The following is a 7,835-nucleotide window of genomic DNA, read 5'->3' as shown; positions in this document are numbered from 1 at the left end:
GCAAGGAACAGTATCTAGATCAAGTGCGGAAGCAGAGTATCGTTCCATGGCTTCTACTTGTTGTGAGATTACTTGGTTGCAGAATATATTGAAAGACCTCAATGTCACAGGTACGCAGCCAGCATTACTTTTCTGTGACAATCAAGCTGCTTTACATATTGCGTCCAATCCAGTTTTTCATGAACGAACCAAACACATAGAGATTGATTGTCATGTCGTTCGTGAGAAAATCCAAAGAGATCTGATCAAGACTGCCTACATTCGAACACAAGATCAACCAGCGGACCTATTTACCAAACCACTCACATCTACACAGTTTACCGATCTGTTGAGCAAGTTAGGTGTAATTAACATACACTCTAACTTGAAGGGGAGTATTGAAGCATCAAAGGAAACTGTTCCAAATAGTTAGGGACTTGTATCGATATCTCTCTGTAATCATGTAAATTAGGCTAGCATTAGTTGGTTTTCCTTATCTAGTCCTAGAAGTTAGCAAGTCTTCTGTATATAACATTGTACTTGACGTGAATCAATACAACAATACATTCACCACAATATCTCAGTTTTATTACTTTCCTCTCCAACTATAGCCTTGAGTCTAAATTTGCATGCTTTCATATTAACACAACAACTTAATTGATCTTTCCGCTACAAAAAAGCATCTATAAACCAGTACTATACCTCAATGGACTCTTGCCAACCTAATTAGTCAAGGAATGAAGAAAGTTGTTCACTTATATATGCAATTCAAAAGGAAACACGACACGAGCTAGTCTCATATATAATCAATGTTCTAAGCGACCCATAACCTAGTATCTGGACAGCCTAGGCGGGGACTAGACGATTTACTTTTTATATATATTTAATTAATAAATAATTAGATATAGTATTTAAAAGGGAAAATGCCTTAATGCCCAAATATTTGAAAACTAAAGCTCATTCCAATGATAATAAGATTCTTGACCCCAATTAAATGAAAGAGAGACCTATTTGTGCCTAAATACACAAATCTTTATTAAATTCATAATAAAATAACATTTTTGAGACATTTTTACCCTTAGTCCTTATATATATATGCTTAGAGAGAGAAAATGTAAGAGAGAGAGAAAAGACTTTGCCAGCAGTTCACCGGATCTCCGAACACCGGCCGCCGGACTCCGATCGCCGGACTCCGGTCACCGGTCGCCGGACTCGGTTTGCTGACCCCCAGTAACTCGGTTACTCCGGCGACCGATCGTCGGAACTCAGTTTTTGACCCTAGAAACTCAATTACTGACCTTAGAAATTCAATTACTAACCCAATAAACTCAGTTACTGACCCCTAGTAATTGGTTACTCCGGCGACCGATCACCAGAACTCAGTTTCTAACCCCAAAAACTCAGTTACTGACCCCAGAAATTTAGTTACTGACCTAAAAAACTCAGTTATTGACCCCCAGTAACTGGGTTACTCCGGCGACCGATTACCGGAACTTAGTTTTTGACCCCAGAAATTCAGTTACTGACCCAAAAAACTCAGTTACTAACCCCAGTAACCGAGTTACTGATCCCCAATAATCCCCAGTAACTCAGTTACTGACCCTAGAAACTCAGTTACTGACCCAAAAAACTCAGTTACTAACCCCCAATAATCGATTACTGACCCCCAGTAATCCCCAGTAACTTGGTTACTGATCCCCGGTAATCGACTTATTAGCTGCAAATATTGTAGAAACTCGGTTTCTAACCCTTAAAAACTAACTTTCAGATCCCAGAAACCCCGTTATTGCCCCCCAAATGCATAAAAGCCTATGACTCGAAGAATTCGATGCTCTATGTCGAATAGGATATACAACATTGCTTTCTCAAACAGGTCTGCACTTGTTACATAATCTTTCAACCGGAAATGATCAACAACACTGTAAAGTTCAGATAACAAACCAATTGAATTGAATGTCTAAAAAGTCCAAACTCCAAAGTTCAATAGTTGCAATAGAACAAAGAACCTTACCAATTCCAAAGCACAGCATGCATTGCAGTCCTCTGCTTAGCAGCAGCCTCACTGGAGAAGAGAGCCACCACTCTGTCATCAGATACAAGCTCCGAAACCACCTTAGCCCTCACTTTTGATCCCTCACTGCAACTCTCCCTAAGAACCCTATGAGAAACCCTTACCGCCGCGCTTGCGCTGACGTGGCACCGTTGCCCTAAGAACACTCCCTTCGCCGTCTCTGCTTCAGCCATCCCGGCCGTCTCTGCTCTTGGCCCGGTTCAGCAGCGCCACCGCGAGATTCTGGTCTGATACCTCCCAGGCGGTTTTTGACCTCTCGATGCTCAAATCCAGAAACAGCTTCTTCTCGCCTGCGTCGGAGATTGTGTCGATTTTGATCTTCGAGAGCAGATTGGTGGCTCTCTCGAAGCACGACGAAGCGAGGTCGAACTTCCGAAGCTCGTGCCATTTGACGCCGGTCTTGTACGTGGTAGAACGAGGCGGACTTGATCGCCAGGGAAAGAGATTTGATCTGGTGCGGCGTCGCAGGCGGAGGAGATGTGGTGCAGTGGAGGAAGGATTAGAGGGCGTGGCAGGCGGAGGAGATTTGGTGCGGCGTGGCAGGCGGAGGAGATCTAGTGTGGTGCGGTGGAGGCGAGGTGATAAGGTCTGGGTTGATGAGAGAGGCAGCCATGAGAGAGAGAGAGAGAGAGAGAGAGAGAGAGAGAGAGAGAGAGAGAGAGAGAGAGAGAGAGAGAGAGAGAGAGAGAGACGACGACGACGACGACGACGAGGAGAGAGAGAGNGAGAGNGAGAGAGTAACGTACGTACGTACGTACGTACGTACGTACGTACGTACGTACGTACGTACGTACGTACGTACGTACGTACGTACGTACGTACGTACGTACGTACGTACGTACGTACGTACGTACTACTTACGTACGTNTNTNTNTNNTNTNTNTGTCTCTCTCTCTCTCTCTCTCTCTCTCTCTCTCTCTCTCTCTCTCTCTCTCTGTTCCCCGACGTCATCTACATCTCTCTCTAGTTCCAGGTCAGTTGTGCTCTCTCAAGGACTTGTCAAGGAAAGGTGCGAGCGCAACCAATTCAAAAGTATCTATTTGGGTTTGGGAGAGGCCGACGAGGTCTCTACTGAGAACGGCTTCGAGGCTGTTGGGTTTGGGAGAGGCAGAACAACGAGAAGTATCGATTTGTGAATCGGATTAGGCTTTCAAGTTTCTACGTGTTTTAGTTTTTGGTGTTTTTTTTCCTCTTCCGCCTAGTCCAAGCTTCACCTTCGACGCGCCTGCTTCGCCTCGGTGGCGCCTTGACCGCTTAGGAGGTACCTGGGCGGCTCTTCGCCTAGCTGAAACGATTTTGAGAAAATCCAGGCGGCTGAGCCTAGGCGGGTAAGGCGACGTCTTTTAGAACTTGTATATAATCACAAAAATGCTAACACACTCTCTGTGACAAAAGCTACATAGCTAGAGTAGCTAGTTAATTATCACAAAAATGACTGCATGCATATGCATCACTATTCACTATCATGCATGCCATCTACATGCACCATTCCTTTGCATATATACAAAAGATCTTCATACGACTAACAACTTAATTAAGCATTAGTTTTAGAGTAAACAACTTACTAATTAAAGCCTCGAAGTCTAACTTTTCATGCATTCATACTAACTACTATATATTGGCGTATTGTTGCATATATACATGGCCCTTCTGGTTATAACACTTTCTGATGAAAAACACGTACACCAGATGATTCCATGAAAGAAAAACACATACATGATGGAACAAAAATCAAGTCATTCTATTCATTGACTAAAAATTTATATACACAACATTTGAAACATAGTTGCGATCATCAGTTGAGACCGCCGGAGAAGAAAGCCGAGCAATACTTCTGATGATTCGACCAAAACTACGGACTCTACGACTTGCTGTAGGAGAGAGGCGCCCCGTCGTCAAATATGAAAATGCTTCTGCAAATTCCCCCAGCAACTCTGCAAGAATGCCTACCCTTATCATTGTGTTCAACTAAATCTTCAAAATCCTATAGTTAATAGTCATTTTGTATTTATGTATCTGCTTTTATACTAGTTCATTTCTTGAAACGTAGGTGGAATAGTCTGTGAAAGCCAATCGGATTTTGAAAGTGAAAATGGAATGTGAAATCCATATAGATATGGTCTGGTACTATTTTAGTCCATCTTTCCATGTATGTTTATGCCTTGTATAGAATTGAATTACAATTGTGAAATGCAATTCCATATATTCTTTATGTGGAGCTGCAATCAGATCCTGGTATCTCTGATATCAGATATACGGATATACCATGATCCTCACCTTAGATGTTATTCTTCATATATTTTCTTAGAGAAATTCCAACCGTATTTTGTTTATATAAGATAATGAATGTGCGTTAGATAATCGATTTAGCACCAACCGCAGACAAAAACTGACTAGTTGGAAACTAGCTACTTTGCAATTCCAGATTAATGAACATAAACTCATTCCAATGATCAATCACAAGGCTCGAATTAATATTTTGAACACGATCATGCGTGTGGGATGTTTTTTTTGTTGATCAAGAACGATCTGCGACCCTGTCTGCTCCCTCGACACCCACAACTGTAAACGCCGCACCAAGACACAACCGAAGTCGCCAAATCCAAGGAGCGCTGCCGCCGATCAGAGGATGCCAAAGCTGCTCCCTTACAGTCGTCTCCGCTTTCCTTGCCCGAACTGGAGACTGTGAGTGTCACATCCCGACCCTTAAATTTTTACCTTATTTACTAGCTTGATTATAATAAGAATTTTACCGTCTCCGTCAATGAAGTTATAATTTAATTGGTCCCTAGAGGGGTTTTGAGGGACGATTAATTTCGGAGGATTATTCGTAGGAGAAAAATATGTCGACGGTAAAAATGGTAAATTTTAGCTAGTAAAAGGTAATTTTTATTAGGGTATTATTTTTCAGGGTGTTTTATTTTAGAGTAAGTGTGGGTATATAGGTTTTGGACCTGTTGGGTGAGGCCCAAACCCATCTCCCTCTCTTTCTTCTCTCTCTTTCTCCCGGTTTTCTCCCGAGTCCTCTTCCCTGCCGAAAATTCCGTCTGCTCGCCCGCCGCCGTCCGGCCGCCTGAGATTGCCGCACCGGTCCCGTTCGGTCAGTCATCAACCTAGCCACCTCCCTGGACCGGTGATAGCCCCCCTAGCGCCGCCGTGAGGAAGATATCGGGCCCGAGAGGTCCGACTGTGTTAAGCCTTCCGTCGCCGGAGCTCCCTCCTCCGGCCGCCATAACCGGCGATCCTTGGCTCGTTTTATAGCCCTCCTCCTATGCAGCAACCCCTCCAAAGGTCTCACTCCCTCTTAAGCTAGGTAAGGAGAAATTCAAAGTTGAAATCGTAGGGTTCTTTAGGTGTTTGTGTTCGATTGCCCTAGCTAGGCTTGGAATTTGTGTTTGTGCTAGTTAGGAAAGTTGTAGAGAGAGTGGAGAGGAAGGTTATGTTAAAATTTGGTAGGAATTACAGGTTGCCGGAATCGGCCGCCGCTGCAGGCGGGGCTGGCGCCGGCGCCGCCGCCGGTTGAGAGATTTTAATGTTTTTAAATTTGGAATATTAAGGAGAGTTTATTGAAGTGAATTATGGAATTTTTGGATGAGTTTTGGATAGGTTTATGAATTTCCGAAGTGTGGTATTTTTAGCGGTTAAATAATGTAGAATCCGGCCGAAGGATTTAAGCCATTAATCTGTGGAAGGGTGTAGTTAAGGCTGCTGGTTTTAGTGTTGAGGTGTGGACCGTTTCGAAGTTAGGCAATGATGAGCGTGAATTTGGCTCTCGGTTAATTTTGCCTATTTTGTTTAATTATTGGATTTTTAGTTGGGAAATTAATTTTACATTTGGAAACAGGATGTGAGGAGGATCAAGCAGAAGAGACCTCGGATCGACGTCAGGCTTAGGCCTAAAGTTGTGAGTGGACATTTGTTTTAATTGAAAAACATGCGATGAATTATTTTGTTGATCATTTATTTCTTTTGCTGAGATTTATTTCTTTCTAGGATATTTGGCAATTTTCCTCATTTGGAGAGTTCCCGGAAATGAGATTTTCGGTGGATATGTTTATTGGATGTTTATGAGGATAGTATGTATATATAAATGCTAGCTAGTCATACGTGCTTGATCCGTCATAATGAGGTAAAATACCATTATGGCGTGACGTGAGTGTTAGACACAAGCGTAGTAGCCCTATATGAAAACTATTTTCTTTTCTGGTTCATATAGGTTTTCATATAGGGAGTCCACACGTATATACACTCGTGCTTTTCCGCCATAATGAGGAAAAATTCCATTATGGTGTGACGTGAGCGTTAGACGCAAGCGTAGTAGCCTTGCATGAATTTCTATTTTGCTTATTCCTTTATAGAATTCGTACAAGGGGTATGACGAGTATAAATACATACACATATATATATTTTTATATATAATTTAGCCTGAGAGGCTTTATTTTTGTTAAGTTTGGAGACTAGCCGGAGCTAGTTATGAAATTGCCAATCGTTGAATTGAGAGCTTTTGAGCTGCCGCATGCAGTATATTTTCTATGAAATTCAAATTAGGAATGCATAAATATTTATTAATTTATTTTTGTCCACTCATTCTAACGGTTTCAAATGTTTTCCCCTGGGCCTTTCGTTTTAAAATGTCCAGTTGGCATGTTTGCATAGTTGAGGTCGGGTGTACATGGAGAAGAGGCATAGTCAATAGTATAGCTTCCGCTCATTTCTAAATTTCTACTTCATTTCCTCTCAGTTAGAATTGCTCTGAACCTAGAAATGGTTGGTTATGAGATTTGTTTAAAGTTAGTAAATAATTGGGAGATGTTGTGATTTGGGGGAGCACGAAGGCTCCAGGAGTTTAAGGTTGGATTTGGTTTTTCAGAAGTGTTTGTAGGTATTATTAGGAGGTTGTCCATTTTAAAAGGAGGTTATGTCGATTTTTTTCGGTAAACTTTCCTTGGAGGTGGTCCCCGCAAGATTTACTTCGGGTTTCAGGGTGAAATTCGGGGTGGGTCCTGTCAGTGAGATCTTGACACGACCCACCCCAAATTTCACCCTGAAACCCGAAGTAAGTCGTGCGGGGACCACCTCCAAGGAAAATTTACTGAAAAGATTAAGAAAATCTCCTTTGCAGATGGACAACCCTAACACGAAAATTCCAAATTACACTCTTAATTTAGCACTTCCAAACATCACATAATTATCCTTCAGAAATTCTACACATAATATACAATAATCCCAAAGTATTCAGAGCTACTAAACACTAGCGGAAGCAAGAAAACACAAGTAGGTTGAACATGTAACCTACTGACGAAAACTGGCAGAAATGCGGGTGACTATGCCTCGCCTCCTACTAAATCCAACCCGAACTCTGTAGACTGGGCAATTTAAAACGAAGGGCCCAGGGGAAAACATTTAATAACGTTAGAGTGAGTGGACAAAAAATAAAATAATAAATAAAATATTTATGTTTCCCCAAATTAATTTCTAAGGAAAAATCAAATGCATGCCGCAAGCGATAAAACTTTTATCCCATAAAATATCGAGCCTCTCAGACTCTATAATATATGTATGTATTTACACTCGTCCATACTCCCTATATAAATTCATGGGTCTATATAGGGCTACTACGCTCGCGTCCAACGCTCACGTCACGCCTTAATGCGGTGCTACACTACGCCATCAAGGTGGACAGACGGGTGTATAAATATGTGTCCATACCCCCTATATTGAATTAAACACTCAAATAGGCTACTAACGCTTACGTCTAACGCTCACGTACACACCTATAATGCGG

Source organism: Fragaria vesca, linkage group LG3 (genome assembly GCF_000184155.1).
Source record: "Fragaria vesca subsp. vesca linkage group LG3, FraVesHawaii_1.0, whole genome shotgun sequence".
Classification (NCBI taxonomy): domain Eukaryota; kingdom Viridiplantae; phylum Streptophyta; class Magnoliopsida; order Rosales; family Rosaceae; genus Fragaria; species Fragaria vesca.
This window is presented reverse-complemented; position numbering follows the sequence as displayed.